Here is an 18,932-nt window from a genome sequence, read left to right as displayed (position 1 = left end):
GCCCCCCTGACATCTCAGATGCTCAGGTAAGAGCTGCCTTCTCCAAAGCAAAAAACACAGCATCAATGGGACCAGACGGTGTCCCGGGCTGCGTCCTACATGAACTCCAAGGAGAGCTAAACCCAAACATAAAACTACTGTTCAATCTCAGCCTTACTACAGGATATGTACCCAAAGAGTGGCGTACAGCAACAGGGTCCCTCTCCACAAAGGTGGTGCCTCAACGGATCCTGGAAACTATCGACCAATAAGCCTGACTAGCTTGGTCTGCAAAGCTATGGAAAGGATCATCATGGACCTCATAAATAAAGATATTGGGGACCTACAGACACTGGATCCGACCCAGTTCAGCTTTGTTAAGGGCAGATCCTGCCTCTTAAACCTGGTTAATTTCTTTGAAACAGTCACCAAGGCCATTGACGAGGTGAAGGTGGTCCACACAGCCTACCTGGACCTCGCGAAAGCCTTCGATGCAGTACCCCACTCGGGCATTATAGATAAGCTCACCAGCTTAAATATAAACCCCTATGTCACTAGATGGGTTGCAAACTGGCTCAAGGACAGAACACACTTGGTTAGAATTGCTGGAGCCATGTCAGACTCCAAACCAGTTACAAGTGGCATCCCACAAGGCTCAGTCCTGGGACCTCTCTTGTTCGGTATATATTTCTCGGAGGTACAGGCCAACACGGAAGGACTGTGGCTGACCAAGTTCACAGATGACTGCAAACTGGGTGCCATAATCGACTCTCCAGCGGACACAAGCATCCTCCAAAAGAGCCTCATAGAAAAAGACAACTGGTGCCAGAGCCATGGCCTCAAGCTAAACGCCAAAAAGTGTATAGTCGTACCCTTTGGCAAAAACAAAGTGCCCACAAATTACCACATAGGTGGTAATCCATTAAGTACAGAAGAAGTAATTAGGGATCTGGGGACCCAAGTTGATAGCAATCTCTCATTTGACAACCATGTGGCCAAAGTGGTTAGAAAAACATTTTATATAGCCCACCTAATCATGAAGGGATTCACATCTAGATCAGGAGAGGTCATCGTGCCTCTTTACTCATCAGGCCCATAATTAAGTACAATGCCCCTTTTGGGATGTACCTTACCAGACACCTGCAGCAACTGGAAAGACCCCAAAAGTACCTCACCAAGAGGATCAAAGGGCTCAAACAGATGCCATATGCTGCCCGGTTAAAGAAACTCCAGCTCTACTCAGTGGCATACCGCCTGCTCAGAGGCGATCTGTGCCTGACGTATAAAGCCATGTCCAACACAGAATTAATGGACATGCTGCACCTCAGAAAATCCAAATCCCATCGAGCTACGCGCTCAAGAGACTTGAACCTCAGCACTGAAATAAATAGGACATGCTGGAGGGACAGATTCATAACCCAGAGGCTCCCTTCACTCTGGAATAAAATCCCAGTCCAGGTTAGGCAGAGTCCCTCATTGACTCTCTTCAAGAGGAATCTTGATGAGTGGATGGGAGATAGTAGGTTTACCCCGGGTATCACTTCTGTGTCACTGTTAGACAAAGGCACAGTATACTAACCTTGAAAAAGGGCATAGCAAAATTAATTTAAAATGGGTGGCGAAAGCCAAACACACTCTGGCTAGGCTTATAAATGCCCTAGGGCAGATAGCCTAGTATGAACCTATGAACCTAAACAGAGTTTTGGATATTAGGATGAATGAGTTAGTTGTTTTGTATAGGTATTGCAATGTAGAAAGGAAGGAGCTACGTTAATATATTAGTAATGTGGTGAGAAAACAAATTGTTGGTGTTAAAGGAGAGGTAGGAGAAGTATGAGGAGGCATAAAATGAGGAGCGGAGATAGGACTCCAGGTATGTTATCATGTTAGGACAGAGAAGAGAGCCATACCTTCCAACTGTCCAGAATTTTGCCTCATATTTTTAATCTGTTCCTCATAATATTTGTGATTTTTCTGGCAAATCACTGGGATGATCTGAGGATTGAAGTCTCCAAATAATGACACACATTTGCGTTTCAGTCTTAAAATCCTTCATAAAATGCATGTTAATACAAACCCTGTTATTTTAGCAACTTTTTACACTTATAAGAGCAATATTTAAAAGTTATCCCTATTTTTGGGCCTTTGTTCCCCCATTTTGTCAGGCTTTGTAAAGACTTCTTGCACTAAGAGGTTGAGAGGTATGAAGAGAGCATTGTATGAGGGGGAAAGCTTATCCTAACTTTGAGGAAAATTTTGGATGAGATGAGTACAAGTTTAACATTACAGGACATAGGAAGGATGAGGGAGATAGAAATTAGGCCCCAAGAATAGGGAATGTAAGTGTAACCTGTTTGCAGTGAACATTAATTCCCTTTTCATTGGATAAGCGCATCTGGTGGATACTTATGTATCAGTAGTAAATGTCTTCCTTAAAACACTGTTTAAATTGTTATTTCCTAGACTAGGCTGTGTGTCTGCATTTAGGCATATTTACTCATTCAATTTCACCTTTAGTTAGTTGCCATCAAGCAAATGGCATAGCCACGTTTCTGCCATGTGGGGGGGTTAATACAGCAAAACACTATTAATTCTTAAATAAGAAATATCAGTAGACCACCAAGTAGAGAAGCATCTTATAGTGAAAAAGCACAGTGATGCAAACGTGTTCTGACTCCATGAAGTATAGTCTTTGTCTTCTGACCAGTTTCACCCACCCTTGAAGCAATGGCTCTGATCAGTCTATCACTATGACAAACTTCCTTAGGCATTTACATTAAGTATTTCACCACTCCTAGATGTGATGTAAGCTGATACATTCAGAGTCCTAAATACCTGTGGCATGTCCCCTACCCTGCCATAAACAGTCATTTTCTGACACATTCATGTGTATATTAGACAAATTCTTCATTAGAATTCTGAGATACATCTATGTCTCAAGCAAAATTTAAAATATTGACAAAATTGAAGTTACACCAGGGAGGGTATATGCCCTTTCCCCACTGTTGTGCAACTTTGAAGTTTATATATATAATTATTAGGGGGATGTGGGGAAGAAAAACGTTGAGTTGGGATGTGGTTTATTTTGTTGATATTTTGTGTTTAGGTATTTTTAACTGTCAGTATTTTTTGTTTAGGTATTTTTGGACTATTGATGTTTTGAACATTTGCTTCAGCATTTTTGCTGTTGATATTTGTCATGAGGTTGGCATAATGGTTAAGGTGTTTATCTTAAAGACACAAGGTACGGGTTTTGATTCTGACATGGGGTAATTGGCTAGACTTAAAATGACCCACAAGGGCAGTTTTCCTAGTACTAACCCATGAACCCATTTGTAGGAAGAAGGTTGGCGTAATGATTAAGGTGTTTACCTTACAGATGCAAGGTACTGGGTTTGATTCTCACATGAGATAATTGGCTAGGCTTAAAAATGGCCGACAAGGGTAGTTAGCCTAGTACTAATCTATGAATCTATTCAGGCAATTGCTCTGCACCCATGTTTTGTTGAAAGGCAGCAATATTTATAACTGTTGTTGTTTCATCAATAGATGCTAACAGATGATGTGCTTTCACGAAGGGTGTGTCTTGGTTGTAGATCTCCTTTATTCGTTCACTGTCTTAGCTGCAAGTGTTAAATTTGCTTCTGTTAAATGGCTATGCTGGACATTCGTCTGTCTCAGTAGTAAGGGTTAGTGAATATATTTGTTTTCTGCTATTTTTTAATTTCTCCAAGTCTTTTGGGTTTCTAATACCATGATGGGAATGGACCCCATTCCTAAGTCAAAGTATGATTAAAGTTCATGAAATGTTAGTATTGTTTCACTCTTTGATGTCAGCCAAAAGTGCTCTTCGCAGCACCCACAATGTGCCCAGTAATGACTTCTGCAATTTGAACGGTGTTACATAAATTGGTAACATATCTAAATACGATTGTAAATTCTTTTTTTATAAGACCCATTGCTCCTACTACTATTAGAACTGTCTGGGTATCTTTCTTCCACATGGCTTTCGTTTCTGCTTGCAGATCCAGGTATTTTATGACTTTATGTCTCTCTGTATGCAAGACACTGTAGTCACTGGGTGTGTCGATTTCAATGATCAATGCTACTTTTTTCTTCTTTTCTTGGACCACTATATCCCATTTTCTAGCATTTATCTTTTGAACTGTTGGTACTGAGTGATCCCGTGTGATGTAAATGTCATCATTTTCTATGATTCTTTGTGCCTCATGCTTCCAATGTTTTTCAGCCACTTCGATACCATAATGTTTGCGCAATGTCAAGTGTAACAATCTTGCCACATTATTATGCCTTTCAGTATACAGTCCCTCTGCCATTAGTGCATCGCAGCCAGTAACAAGGTGTGTGACTGTTTCCAATTCGGTTTTGCAATACCTACATGTGTCGGTTTCTCCCACATGTTCAATGGACTTTGTAAACCAGTAGTACATAGCCCACTATCTTGGGATGCAAATATTAACCTTTAATTTCTTGGTTTGAATTTGCCTCTCCTTAACCATTCCTGTGTTCATTCTTGATCAACATTAGGCTCTTCCAGAAGTTTTCTATACTTGCAACTATATTTATGTTTTTTCCACATTTCTTGCCTTCTCGTCTGGTCCTTCATCTTATAGTCTTTCTTTTGTTTTTTGGCACATTCAGTTGCTGCCTGGTTTTTATCCACTTCTGGTTTGATTTCCATTCCTGCTTGATGTCGATATGCTTCTGCTAAATTAAGCAGAGACGTCATCTTAGATTTATTCTCCTCATGTTTCAAAACTTTCACTACATTTGGCTCTTGTCAGGTCAGTAAATATATGTGGAGTCCCACGATTGCAGATCTATATATGTAATCAGTTTCAAAGAGGTCCATCCCTCCTTCGGAACGGGGAATATATAATCATGGTATACACTGATTTTTATAAATCACTTGGTAAGCATGACGCATCCTTCTTGTTTTAATTTCCAGTCTGTCCAACACTTTTTGAGGCCAGTCAATCACTCCAAAACCATAAGTTAGGACAGGAAGAGCAAACTGATTCATAGCTTGGATCTTGTTCCTAGATGTCAGTGCTGTGTTCAGGATTAATTTAAGTCTTCTTAAGTACTCCTTACAGAGTTTTATTCATATTTGTTCATGTTTTATTGCTGATACTTCATCAATTCCCAAATATTTATACACCCCCTCTTGCTCAAGTTCTTTTATATCACATTCTTGTCCCAAACTGATGTTTTTCAGGTGCTGCAGTTTTCCTTTATAAGGTTGCTTTTGCACATTTATGAAGATCAAATGGCATTCCAATATCATCTGAAAAAGTTTTGACAACCTGCAGCTGTGCTTTCAGTTCCTCATCTGATGGAGCTATACAGTTTTAAATCATCGACAAAGAGAAAATGAGAAGTCATTAGACTTTGTTGTTTTCTACAAACCAAATTGTAGCCATGACCTAAGCTGTCATATAAACAGTTTAATGGATTAATGGCAAGGCAGAATAGCAACGGTGACAAAGAGTCACCCTGGATATCCCCCTTTGAATTTTTATCCCTGAGATAATAATTTGTCCTTTATCATGGCTTAATTGCAAAGGGGTCTGCCAATGTTTCATGGTTACTGTAATCAGTGTAGGGTGTATCTTATACATTTTTAAGCACTCTTTTCTCCATAAATGTGGGATACTATCAAATGCTTTTTTGTAGTCAATCCATGCCATACTTAGATTCTTCCCCTTATTACAGTTCTCCACTATAACTTTGTTTAACAACAAATGATAACCTTATTAGTAGAACAATATTCAAGACCCAGAGACTGCAGCCCTAAGAAATAAAAGGAGTAGCTGAGAGAAATAAATCTAAATCCCATGTTCTATAATTATTAATGCAACCACTTAAACCTTTAAAAATGCAAATTAATACAAACCAAATAAATCTAAAATAGAAATAAATAATTTATCTATATTATTATAAAAACATAATATATTAAATAACATAGAATAAACAAAAACATAACTTCATTGATATCGCTATCGCCTCCCCTCCAGGATTTAGTTCTTGAGACTTTAACATTACCTGGAATACCTGTGCCCTCTGCTCCTTCCTCACATCCCCACCTTACCTCTTTTCTTGCTCCCTTTAAACCTAACTGGAGGAAAACCTACCTAAAAAGACAGTATACTCGACTGGTACTAATGGGTACCTATAAAGAAGGCACCAGTATCTGGTACCCCCACCAGCCCCTCTATGACATCCACCTCACCCATATCAACCCTCATAAACCCGCTATTCATGCAACCCACAACAAAAACCAAACTAAAACACTAGAAACAACTACATTAACAATCACTACAACTAGAACTAACTGCATGTAATTAACATTAACTAAAACATCTACCCCTAGATGAAGCTGTAAGCCTAGATTTAACAAAACTTCATTAGAATTTTTAATTTTCAAAAACCCACTCCCTAGATTACCCAAAGCTTTAGAAACACAAAAGTTTAAAGAAGAAACTAGATTGAAAATAACTTGGAAATAAAAGGCTGGGAATCTGTAGTTAATTCTTAAACTCCCATTGACCTAGTCTGATACAAACAACCAAGGAATGAAAACTAAAGGCAACATTACTAGATAAAAGACATTTCTGTATTAAAATTGCAACTGTCCACAAAAAAAAACCAAAACTGAAATTTGGCTGGATCCTGACAATTCTCTCATCTGGGCTCCATCACACCCCTCACCCCTGCCACACTCCATCTCACCCCTCTTCGGACTCCAATCCCCAACTGCACAGATACTCCAATCACTCCATGCTTACAAACTCTTCCTCCAATCAATTACCTCCTAGCTCTCTACTTCCCTCTATTGACCTAACACCAAAAAAACCTTTCACTTACTTCCTTCTTCCCTGTTCTAAACTTCTTTAAAAATAAAATTAAACTAAAAACCTTTCTCACACCCAGCTGAATATTTGCAAAACCCATTGGTAAAAAAAACAGCTAAAACATGACTCTCAACTTATCAAGTCCTCCTTCATTTGAACCGCCTCCTTAGCAGATCTGGATATGATATCATATCTACAAGATAGGCACAAACTTCCACTGATCTTTATCTAGGCACTTCGCCTGATCTTTCCCTTGCCTGAAAGGCACTTAAAAAATGTGTTCAGAAACAGTTCATGCAACACCTAATGGTCAACTGTGGCAACACCTAATGGCCTGGTAACTACTGGCCATGCACCTCCATGTACCAATAGACCTCTCCATAGTCTTTTCTCATTCTCCTGTCTTCCATAACACCATAACCTCTACTTCTCTCATCAGCTATTTCTGGATCTGCATTTCTGGATGACTCAATGGCCTTTATCATGGTGGATCAACAACTTTAATTCACCTTTTGCCTTCTGACTTGTCTTGACACCATGGCTGTACAATCTATCTATTCCTATCACACTGGTGCAGAACTAAACTACTTTTCCTACTACTACTAACACACAGCTACTACCCAACAGGATAGATTCTAGGACGCTATTATTCTCCACATTTATCAATGATCTGCAATGCAGTTACTCTGCATACAGTTTACTTAATGATGCCAATATGCCACATTAATCTGCTCTCCTTCACTTGTACTACTCCCCAAACTGCTGCTTAGTGCTTAAAATAAAAACTTCGGTACTCAGAAACTGGCCTGATTCTCAATCCAAACCAAAAAAAATGTTGTTGTTTGTTGTAACAAAAAAAACCCATTAATTTACCTTTTTAATTTTTTGCTGGAAGCAAAGTTGGATGGGACCTCGGACCTCTCGAACAAAACTACAAGGGTATAGACAACAAACTAAAATTTGATATATATACACGCAAATGACGTAAACCAAGTAACAAGAAACTAGGCTCTCTATCTCTATATAAAATAAAAAGCTTCCCAAGCTTTACCTAGCCATTGCCCAGACTCACTTAGACTTCTCTTATCACATCACTCCTCCCCCCCTTCTTACATAACATAAGTAAAACTGTCATGAAACAAACTCAAAATGCTATCATATTACAGTAAGAGGTTTGTAACTGGGTCCCATATAGGACCCATCATTGTTCAATTTATTGTTCCATATGACTTTCTTTTATTGCCCTTTTGTTCTATTGCCATAATTGAGTTTTCTTCTAAATGACTATAAACTCTGTTGGGATCAATTCCCGTGTATAGTTTATTTGTTGTTGGAAGGCAAGTTATTGATCTATAATTTTTAGGGTAGCTTACAGGTTCACGCTTAAATAAGAGCATTGTTTTTCATGTTGTTAACCAGTGCAGTATGTGTTCTGGGTGCGCATATAAATATTTCTTACTCATGGCTAAATCATGCAAATAAGTTAATACTTTAAGCCAAAAGTTAGGTACTGCATGTGGGCCTGAGGTTTTCCAGTTAGAGGCTTTTCTCAGCTTTGTTTCAGTCTCTCTGGCTGTTATTTCATCCCATTTTGTATCCTGTACCTTTAAACTTATTTGTTATTGTATTTGTTGTCATGGGTCACATGATGCATCAACAAGTTCTAAAAGGAAATGGTGCAGAATGTCATGGAAAGCTACAATGATGTGCAGACAGTTGGGGAAAATCAGATACAGATGGAAAGCAAAGGCAGAATTACATAAATTAAGCCCTGTTCTATGCGACTGTATAATGCTGGGCTTAAAGAGATGCAATGTTACACACTAAACTGAACATTTATTTGCATGTAAATGACAGTGTCTGCAGGATGTCAGTTTCAATTGCATTAGGTTTTCTGCAAGTCAGTAGAAAGTACATAGAGAACAAGGAATGGTTAAAGCACTAAGTGACACAGTTAGCAAACATTGAATAGCTAACTCACTTAACTGGTTAATAAATGACAAAAGCATGAGTATAGACAAAACTAGAGTTGTGTAAAGGCTGAAGTACTACACTGTTGACAAACAACAAGTCAGTACCAGCTTTTCTAATAAAGCATTTGTTACTATATTAAGACCCTGTGTGCGTTATTTAACACCCACACCCCTGTGTTTCTGATCTTTTATTAACATTATTTGCAACTGCCTAAACCTCCTTATTTAATGACACAGCTTAAATTCCTTTCTTTTAGTTTAATTAAGGTAGGGAAGCATTCTCCCTGGTGTAGAGGCTTGACTAGAAATCAAAAGCATGTATGCAGTGACTCAGAAAGTAAATCAAACTCATGTAAAAAATATATGAAACAGTAGGAAGGGAATGTAACATTCTTGGATTATCTTCAGGCAACAAATATATTAATGCTGCTAGAAGGAAGGAACTTGCCGTCCAAGCAAAAACCCAGCAGCTGGCAACTGTCAGAAGTACAAATTATTTTTCTGTTCTCATGAACAGCAATACTGACAGTGGTGTCGAAAATGAATTTGCCAAGCAACTTTTATGTTAATCTCTAAAGTAACCAAGATGAAGCAAGATTCCTGCTTTAGTGAAGCCTAAACAAAACGCTGCACATAACATTTAAACACGTCCCATTATACCATTTTTATGAGTTTTCTGAGGACTTTGACCCTTGCGTAAATGTCAGATTAAACGCAAGACTGAAACTAAACATCTCATGCATCTATAGGCAGAACGTACTCCGTAGCTGGTTCAAGGATACACTTCACTTCCAGATTTGATCTTCATTAAGCAGGTGAATTCAAAAAGCTTGATTTGTTAGAAATTGTACAATTTTTAAAGCAGCTTTCCTTTCCATGCAAAAACAAGGCAGAGGCTTTAAAAATGTATTTACCTTGCATAAATGATGCCATCAGCTGAGAATAGGATGGAGTTTTAAACCGTCTAATGGGAGCAGCATGCTAAACTACCCACATCCTGCAGCGCTGCTCTTTCCAGACTGTGATAAGTCACTTGGCCTCTGGCATACCTTGCTAATGTATATGAGTGGTTTTAAATTGGCCAGAATGACATTTTATAGCCCTGATCGTAGTTTTATACTAGTCTTGCTATAAAAATTGTAGTTACAGTGTACCTGCTTTTTAGCTATATGAATGTGCACTGAATTTTAGCATTTAGTGATTTTTGTCAATAACATTATGAAAAGGATAGGTACATTATTTTTGAAAAAAATATATAATAGAAATAAAAGGTTCTGTGTGGTAAAATGAACAGAGTAGCATTAAAGTGCATGTAATTAAATATGCATGTATCAAAGTAAGTACTACTGTCTGATACATTAATAATGGATCAACATATGTAGTTAGTGAAATTTAATTATTTGTTAAGAATAACACACTTTAATTAAGGACGGCATAAAAGTGAATTACGTAAGGCGCATCTGATTTGTGTCACTTTTGAGTCTGTATCCTTCCAGTGTACTGCAGTGGATGAAATATGATACCCAGTGAGCTATGTGTTACATTAAAGTATTGTTTTATATTTTTATGACATACTTTTATTTTATTGCTGATTATTGTCACCAAAGCTAAAAATAGAAAAAAATACAAAAAAAAAACCTTGCATGCTTTTCTCAGAATATGCACTTGACAGATGCCTTGTATTATTAAATGTGACAATTTCAATATATTTTATCTTTCAAAGGTGAACACCCATTAACATGTCCATGTTAGTGGTGCCTTTGAGTAAAGTTTGATTTGGACAGCTGGCAGAATGAAGTGGTTAAAATGAATGAGAAGCACGGATTGTGGATGGGGCTGCTGGATGTAGCATATTTTGATGGCAGAAACATTACTGTAGAAAGGGACTTGATATAAATACGGAGAGTGAATAAGAAATCAGTCACCATTCTAGAGGTTTACAGGCTGGAAGGATAAAGCTATTAAGGGAAGACTCAACAGCTTTATGTCCAGAGGTACTAACACTGGGATAATATGCTGACGGTCTTGGGTTCAAGTCACAAATGAGAGATAATGATATTATTTATATGATTCTCCATCAGTTAGTTGTATAGAAAACAGGCCAAACTGATGTATAAAAGAATGGCTCCCTATTGAAATGTTAGCATTTGAAACGCAGGGTGCTGACACATGGGGAAGAAAGAATGAAATGGGGAGAGGAGCGAGTCTGACATTACTCTTCTCCTTTAAACACCTTTTTTTGTGGAAGGCCCCCCCCCCCCAAGCACACCCCCTGAATTTATATATAGTAACTCCAAGATCTCCATACCTAGGAGAAAAGGGAATGTTCTGGAAAATAGCCATCTCAGCTTAATAAATATGTTAGTTTTTTTTTTAGCCATTCAGTCTCTGTGTTTTGAGACTCACACTAGTCAGTCTCGGCATGTCAAATGGTGACTTGCAAGAATGCTTGGTCTGTTTGAAGGGTGGGAGGGGACCAGTTTAAAGATGTTTTTGGTGAGAGTCAGGGTCTGATAACTGGATAAAATACCAACTGAAAAAGCACAATACTATTTCTTCATGCCTCTTCTACACTGCAGCTCATTTGAACGGACTCCCTAATCTGGTTCAAGTTGGAAGTGGAAGCAGACTTATATGTGGTGTGCCTAACAAACCATAAATACTTCCATCCCATGAGCAGCTCTGTGCCATAATGGGAGGATAAAGCCATAACTGTGTCCTAGGTGACCTGGGTTCAGTTACTGGCTTGGGTGTCTGAAGCACTGGCATGGAGGGATGGATGTGAGCATCCCAGGAGAGGGCATTCACCTAGGCGTTCTGTGCAGGAAGGTATAATCCTTATAGGTTAATCTGTCAGATGGTAACGCATGAACACAGAGGAGAGGGGATATCAAGTGGTAGATCATTAATGGAAAAATCTCTCAGTCAAAGCAGTTAATGGCATGCCCCTTTACTATGAACCTGTTTCCACCACAGCACTAACCTTAGAATGAAGATAATTCAGGGGCAACAGGAGAGACTGGTAGACCCAGTATTGGGGGCACTAGAGCTTCCTGAAAGAATGAATCGGGAATGAACATGAATCAAAAGGGCAAAAACAAAATAAAAGCCTTTCATCCCACTGTTTAAGGAGCTAGAATACTTCATTGCAAACTTATTATAGCATGCACACCTGTAGGTCTGATTATCATTTGGACCAAAACAATCAGTTATAAGTTGAAGAGTTTTCTCTTTGATTGTAGTCCTAGTGCTACAAATCCCTGGGCTTTTAGAGTCTCTGAGAGGCAGAATCAGTATTTTTTTTAAATACATTATTCTGATCTGTACTTTTTATAAGCTCATAAAAGTCTTACATGGTCCATTTACTTTTTCTTTTTTTTTTCTCTAACAGAAAATTAAGATCCCAAGGTGGAGCCACAGATTTACTTGGCAGCTTCTTATACCAAACCCCTTTCAAGAACATTTTGGCATGATATTCCTTTGAAAGAGTAGGATCTACAGGCAGACATGCAGAAATGGATGATAAATGGACCTTCACAGAGGAATAAGAAAGGCAATAGGATAGTAACTCACATAAATATTTGTAAAATCAGAGAATGTCCAGCCTTGACTGGGTGCTGTTTATATTGTTGGGACCAACTAGAAAACCTTTTCCATTTGTTAGTATATGATTTTCTAGAAGCAGACTTTCTTACCTCCATTAGTACCTGCTGTGCGTCCTCAAAAAACAGGTGCCTAAAAAGAATTAAGACCTTATCGGGCAGGCAGTCAATTGATAATGATTGATGTATATCAAACACATCTGTCCTTGTTTGAGTAGATCCAGTCTGTGAGAAAGCTTGTGGTAATTGCCGCTGGCCATTTCTGAAGTAAGTAAGAACCTCAGTAGCCTAGGCCAGAACAGAGTCACCACAATGATCTTGAAGGTTCCTTCTGAATCTTCTGAAGTACCCTGGATATTTGTGTAGAAAAGCATACAGGAACATTCTTTCCCAAAGAAAATAAATGTCACCTGTCTTCTAGGCCTTCTTGGCATAGAGTTCTGGAACAGAATCTTCCTAGTTGAAACATTGGCACAATCTAGCAATAGTCTCAGAGAAAAAGAAACACCTACTGGGAGAATTGGAAATGTGAGGGGGAAAAAAATAAATCTGTTTCTGCATCTTGCTTCTTGAACCCATCCATCCACAACCCCTTTTCCCATTTTTCCACATGGGGTCGGGTTGTCACTTCAACAGTGACAATCATCTGGAGCCAAGGTCCACACACGTGCCCAGTCCACCTACTGCATATATTCAGATTGTGGGAGGAAACCCATGAAAACTTTGCACAGAAGGCACCCCAACCAAAAATCAAACCATGGAACCTGTTGCTGTAAGGCAACAACACTATCCACTGTGCTACTGTGCTGCACTGTCTTCAGGAAAAGATAAATCTCTCTTATTTTTTACCAGAAATGACTTTACAAGAAGGCTCAATAGCCTGAATTAAACCCAGAGTCAGTCCCAGTAAAGTATTTTACAAAGAAATTTGAGTAGTAGTAGATACTTGGTTTTCTGTTTCTTCCTGACAGGAAAAGTGGGGCCAACTGTGTTATTAATGGCAGTAGTTGCTTCCCCAGGGATGGCACAGTATTCTTATACAATAGAGGAAACCTTCCCTGTTCCCTCTCCCAGGACAGACAAGAATGGCTCTCACTTGTGCACTGAGAGGAATCCAACAGCCAGCGAGAATGTGGCTAACGCCTGGCTCATTGTGGCTGTAAGTGCTACACCAGAGTAACCTGGGATAAAAGATAAGTGGTCTGAGGTATACCAAATGGCCACAGAACAGCCAGCCACCTGCAGCTGAGGAAAATTGATAGCCTGATCTGGTTGCAAAGGCTGTTTGCTTAACTTTTTATTTTTGTAGCTGGAAGAAGGACTGACCATGGGACCATTTGTCTTTTCTGTGGTCAAACCAAAAATGATGCCACTTTCCCAGGGAAGATGGTCTGCAAATGGTGGTAAAAGTACTAGTCTGTAAAAGTTACTTTTTTGTTGTTGAAAGAAAAAAAAACAGTAAACAGCACTTTCAAACAATGTGCCATCCCCACCAAGGAAAAAATAAGCATAATTTCTCCACAGAAAATGTTTTCAGTTAGTTAACTTTACTTTTAAACTGACAGAAAAAAAATGAATGTTCTGTTTAAAAGTACATGACAGTTTTGAGACAGTCCATTAAAACATAAAACTCCTAGCTTTAAAGTAACTTTCCTGAAGAGGAAAGTAATAAAACATCAATCAATTTAAGAAAATGGAAGTTTTTTTTCCCTAAAGGGAACTTATCTACCCTGCTAAGGAAAGTACAAAGCAGACTATTGATACTTAAAAGACTCAGAGGACCATAGTCTTCAGTGGTAGTAAAGCTCTGCCCAGACTTGTCTTTTAGTCAGCTCTGCTCGAGCTTCTTCACAGTTTGGGTGCGTGGAACGTGCCCTGAAGCTGTAGAAGCTGGCTGGTCATTTTATCCTTGGCAGGATGTAGCCCATATAGCTAAGGGGACTGCAGCAGTGATCAACAAGATGAACGTCATCAGAAAAGCAGACAGTTTGGGGGAAAAAGTACATAGTTTCATTTCCAGGAATGCTAATTGTTGTACCATGGAGGAAATTAGTTTCAGAGTGGAAAGAATATGATAACTGAATTGATACGAAACATTAGGTTGCAGTATTAAGATGTTTTTGCCAGAAATGAACATCTGTTGGCACAGAATATAATCTCACTTAGAAGTACTGACGGTAAATACATTATCTTTGTATCCTTTCCCTTGGTTGTTTGATTTTTATATAGTAACCTAAACAGAGAAGTAAGGAAACGATGGCTAGTTGTTTCCCCAGGTTGTCAGAAGATCATCGTTAGTCTGTTAATTATGTTTCTAGGTGGGCAGTACACACTGTTGTTTAGTGTTGACTTGAGATGAATACATACAGGAAACATCTGCCTAGTACCTTTGAACAAAAACAAAAACACAATGCATTGTTTCTTCAGCCATTACACTGACTGTTAAGAAAGGGTTTAATGCAGGACAGAATGGCTGACATTTGATGGTATGTGCTAAATTTCTTAATTAGTTGCAGACTGAAGTCATTTTAATAGCCATAGACACCAGAAAAAAGTAACACCGTGCACTATAGTCAGCTCAGTTTGTTATCCATAAGCTTGACACATCCTAGAGTTGGGAATATTTTATTTTTCATGGCATCTTAATTCACACTCTTGAGAAAAGATACACATTTATCATAAATGAGTACTGGTGGTAGTCTCAGTTATTCACCCCCACCCTCACAAAAGTTGGACAAGTAATGCAGCTAATAAAGATGAATGAGTGAATAAATAATATTTGTAAAATAGCACAAGTGTGGTGGATATTTAAAGACAATCCGATACTTGCAAGGTCAATATGCAGAAAAAATGTTAGGGATTAACCCCTGATTCAGACATATCTGTCAACATGACTGCAGAAAATTATTGCTTATCTGACATACAGTGCAAATGTAGAGGAACTAGGCACCAAGTCATTGTTACTACAGACTAGTGACCCATTTGCCGAGTGTCAATGCTGTCTACTGAAACTGAGTTATATTACAGTTGCAGAACTATAGAAGCATGTGGAAGTTTGCAGTGTCTCTCTCAAAGCATATTTACCATTTTTGTCAGTGTTACAGAGAGTGTTCTGCACCTTTGCAAGCCTTATAGCACATGTGAGCAGACACTGCTTCATGTACCCACATTAGTAGGAAATAGTTGCATACATACTTCATCAGATTGCCATCATACGCCAGTTATAATGCTGCAGCTGTTGTAGCATAGCAGCTTTGTAACTGCACAGGCAGGATACCTCTCAACATCATAGCACAAGAAATGTAAACTAAGCCAAACCTGTTTAGAAGAAAAGGGCCAAAATGGGGACAGATTTTAATTATTTCTCTTTTAAACTTAGAATGTTGCTAGAGTAATGTTTTGCATTGGCCAGAATTTTCTGAAGTTAAATAAATTTGAAACTCAAATGTTTGTCATTATTTAGTGACTTCAGACCTGAATGATTTGCCAGGAAAACATAAACTTTGGAGGAAAAAGCCACAAATATGAGACAAAATCTAGGCAGCAGAGAATTCTGATGCAAGTGCAGGCTGTTCTGTCACTATTATAGCCCAATAAGGGTCAGTAACAAGGCATGACATCATGAGTGTTTGAGGGTTGAGGGCAGTGTCACATAACATGAAGTCAAAATGAGGACTGGTATGCAGGGATGGGGAAGGTGCTTTCTTTTCAGAAGCATTCTAAACTGTGGTTTCCATGCCTGTGCAGTGACCCAAAACAATTGGTCCATGCTGCATAAGAGTTGTGTCTTCTCCATGTGTTTACCGTAGGGCACACAGTTAACAACCACTCATGAGAATATTGTGTGCTATTCAGCTATAACGTCACACTACCACGCACCTTCAGCACGATATAGAACCTCCATGGCGCATGAACATCGTAGTACGGCTAGGAGAACAGTGCTGTGCAGCCTTACCTTGCTGTTACACTGCCTGTTCAGTGCGTCCTGAATGCGCAGTACTACTCCATTGTGAAATTCTTATTGTACATTGTCCCCTGTGCATGCATCTGTTAGTTGTAATTAGGACATACAATGTTGTTATGCACTGCATCTGTAAGCGTTGTTATGCACTGCATCTGTATGACAGTCTCTAAGCCAATCAATTGGCTAATGCGCAATGTCTTAACCAGGCTGCACAGTGCTGCTGTGTTTTGTGCCAATGTAGTGGAATATGACCCCTTCTGAGTGCTTAATTTGAATGTCATACGTAAAACATTAAGCACACAGTGTTACCACGCAGTGTCCCTTCTTGCCACCCCACTCTCTCTCCTTGAATTTATTCTTTGTCATTTATCTGTTTGGTGCTTTGAGCCCCACTAGGCATCATTTACCTAAATCCCAGTGTACTATTTTGATGTCCTATGGAGTAATTGTTTCTCATTCTGTGCACTTTTCACTCTGATGGCTGTGCAATGAACACCAGCTAATAAGAGCTTAATTTAGCAGCTCAGCTGCACCCTGACAGAATCATCAGAATTGGAAAGGATGGTGCACTTATGGATTTACAGAAAAGCATACAGCTTGTTAAATGCCCTCAGATATTTTCAGAAAATCTAAATATTTGGTTATAGATCATATAATCAGAATAGGTGTGGGCTTATGGCACAAATTAATGGTTATGAATGAGTTTGACATATAAAAGGAGATCTGTGAAGGAATGAACAGGTATAGTAGGCAATGCAGAAATGTTGTAGGGGTCTGGGCAATTTCCTGTACAGCCTGCTTATGGAGCATAACTTCATTGAGTTTGTGCTGTCAACAGAGTGAATTTATTGACATGAAAATAAGTCCAGACATCACATCTTGAGTTGTAAGCTTATTCTTCAATGTGATTGATGAAAATAAGCATTTTTGTAGGAATGACAATTGCCCCCCCCGCACACACACACACACACACACACACACACACACACACACACACACACACACACACACACAAGTGACTTACATTTACTATCCCTGGCATTGCACAGTCACGGAGTAATGGGGGGTGGGGGGCAGTTCTCTATATAAAGATCAGACCTTTTATCCAAGTCCTTGAATGTGATTAAATTAGGCTTGATAGTTTATCAATGGGACATGAATTAGATAAACTTTTTTTTTAATATATAAATCTCAGCAAGTTGTCCCTTGGAAAAAATGACTATATCCAGTTAGACGTCCCGATCTTATCTTGAGAAATGAAAGAGTTGAAGAAGGATGAGGGGGAAAAATGTTGAGTGTAATGAAATAAGGGTGAGACAGGGAAGGATTTGAGGATTAAAGAGCAAACTCCAGTAGAGTTTACAATCTGTTTACTAAGAGGTACATCAGTAGACAGCAGTGGTATTATGTGAAGCTAGGAAACAATGTTAGCCTATTCTGTCAGAGTCAGGAAAAGAGACAAAATGCTTTGCTGCCTTCAGATAAATGAAATGTATGCATTTCCTTCTTCTAAAAGAACTAAAATGGCTTCTGGTCCAGACATGCAAATTGGTAAAGCAAATTTGATTGGAGTCCAGTCGTATCCCTCACTGTAAATAAGAAGTGAAGAACTTATCAATGGTGTCTTTAGTTTTCTATTTTTTTAAAGTTGTTTGTTTTTGAAATGTAATAGTCTTGTTTTAATATATTTCGCAATACTGGCTTGGATGTGAAGTAAAGGTGTGTTAAAGATGCCCACTGTGCCATAGAAAATGCACATGGGATGACGCCCACTCAGTAGAAGAGGTGTTGAGAGCATATGCGGGGCATAGTACAGTGTCATTGTGAAAATTTGTGACTCTTTCTTTATACATGTGTTTTTTTATGTTTAAGCAGGCAGGATTAAAAAAACAGCAGTTGATGTTCTTGTTCAAGAAAGCATAGCAGAATGGAGTTTTAAAAAAGGAGGATAATGCAGTAGAGGTATTTCAAGACTGACAGAAGATGAATCCATGAAATTTGTCTGTCTTGACTAACATAATGCTAATAGCATCAATCCTTGATCCACACATCAAATGTCTAGGTTTGGATTCTATACCTGCAAAAAACAAAAGCTATCTCAGTGCATTATCCCTCATGAAATATGGTTGCTCAAAAAGAGCCCCAACAGAAAAAAAAAACAATTTGTAGGAGCAGAGATCACCTATTGATTGGGACGCACCTATTGCACCCTTAAATATTTATCATTATGCAGTGTTCTACTTTGAAGAGAAGGTACTTAAATTCCTTAGTATAGTGACCTCCCTCTTTTAATGCTTTATCCATAACATAAAGGGAAGACTCATTGATGACAAGAGCAAAGCGGATTACTTTACTTTGATCAGAAACCTTGTGAAGAGGAGGACAGAATGGTATCAGAGGTTCAGGGAATTGAATGCCATGTAATGATTACAAATTTGCCAAGTTCTCCCACAAACAGGAAGACAAAGTGAGAAAAAGGTGGTTTACATCATTGTGGAATAGATGGGATGAACAAAAATCCAATATGCATGTTTTATAG

The 18,932-nt window shown here is 38.7% G+C and overlaps 1 protein-coding gene and 1 long non-coding RNA gene across 5 annotated transcripts in view; one reads left to right on the top strand and one right to left on the bottom strand.

Moving 5' to 3' along the window:
* LOC122799983 overlaps positions 1–9,831 on the bottom strand; it is a 268,338-nt gene extending 258,507 nt beyond the window's left edge. The window contains exon 1 of the long non-coding RNA XR_006364514.1: positions 9,742–9,831. This is a non-coding gene — a long non-coding RNA (uncharacterized LOC122799983). The remainder of the gene's footprint in view (positions 1–9,741) is intronic.
* The window catches only part of PCDH1 (protocadherin 1), a 1,308,367-nt gene that overhangs the window by 557,691 nt on the left and 731,744 nt on the right, over positions 1–18,932 (top strand). The gene's annotated exons all lie outside the window — the stretch shown is intronic.

Source organism: Protopterus annectens, chromosome 4.part0 (assembly GCF_019279795.1).
Source record: "Protopterus annectens isolate FY-2018-M chromosome 4.part0, PAN1.0, whole genome shotgun sequence".
NCBI lineage: Eukaryota > Metazoa > Chordata > Ceratodontiformes > Protopteridae > Protopterus > Protopterus annectens.
The sequence above is the reverse complement of the archived record's forward strand: the minus strand, read 5'-3'. Positions and strand labels throughout refer to the sequence as shown.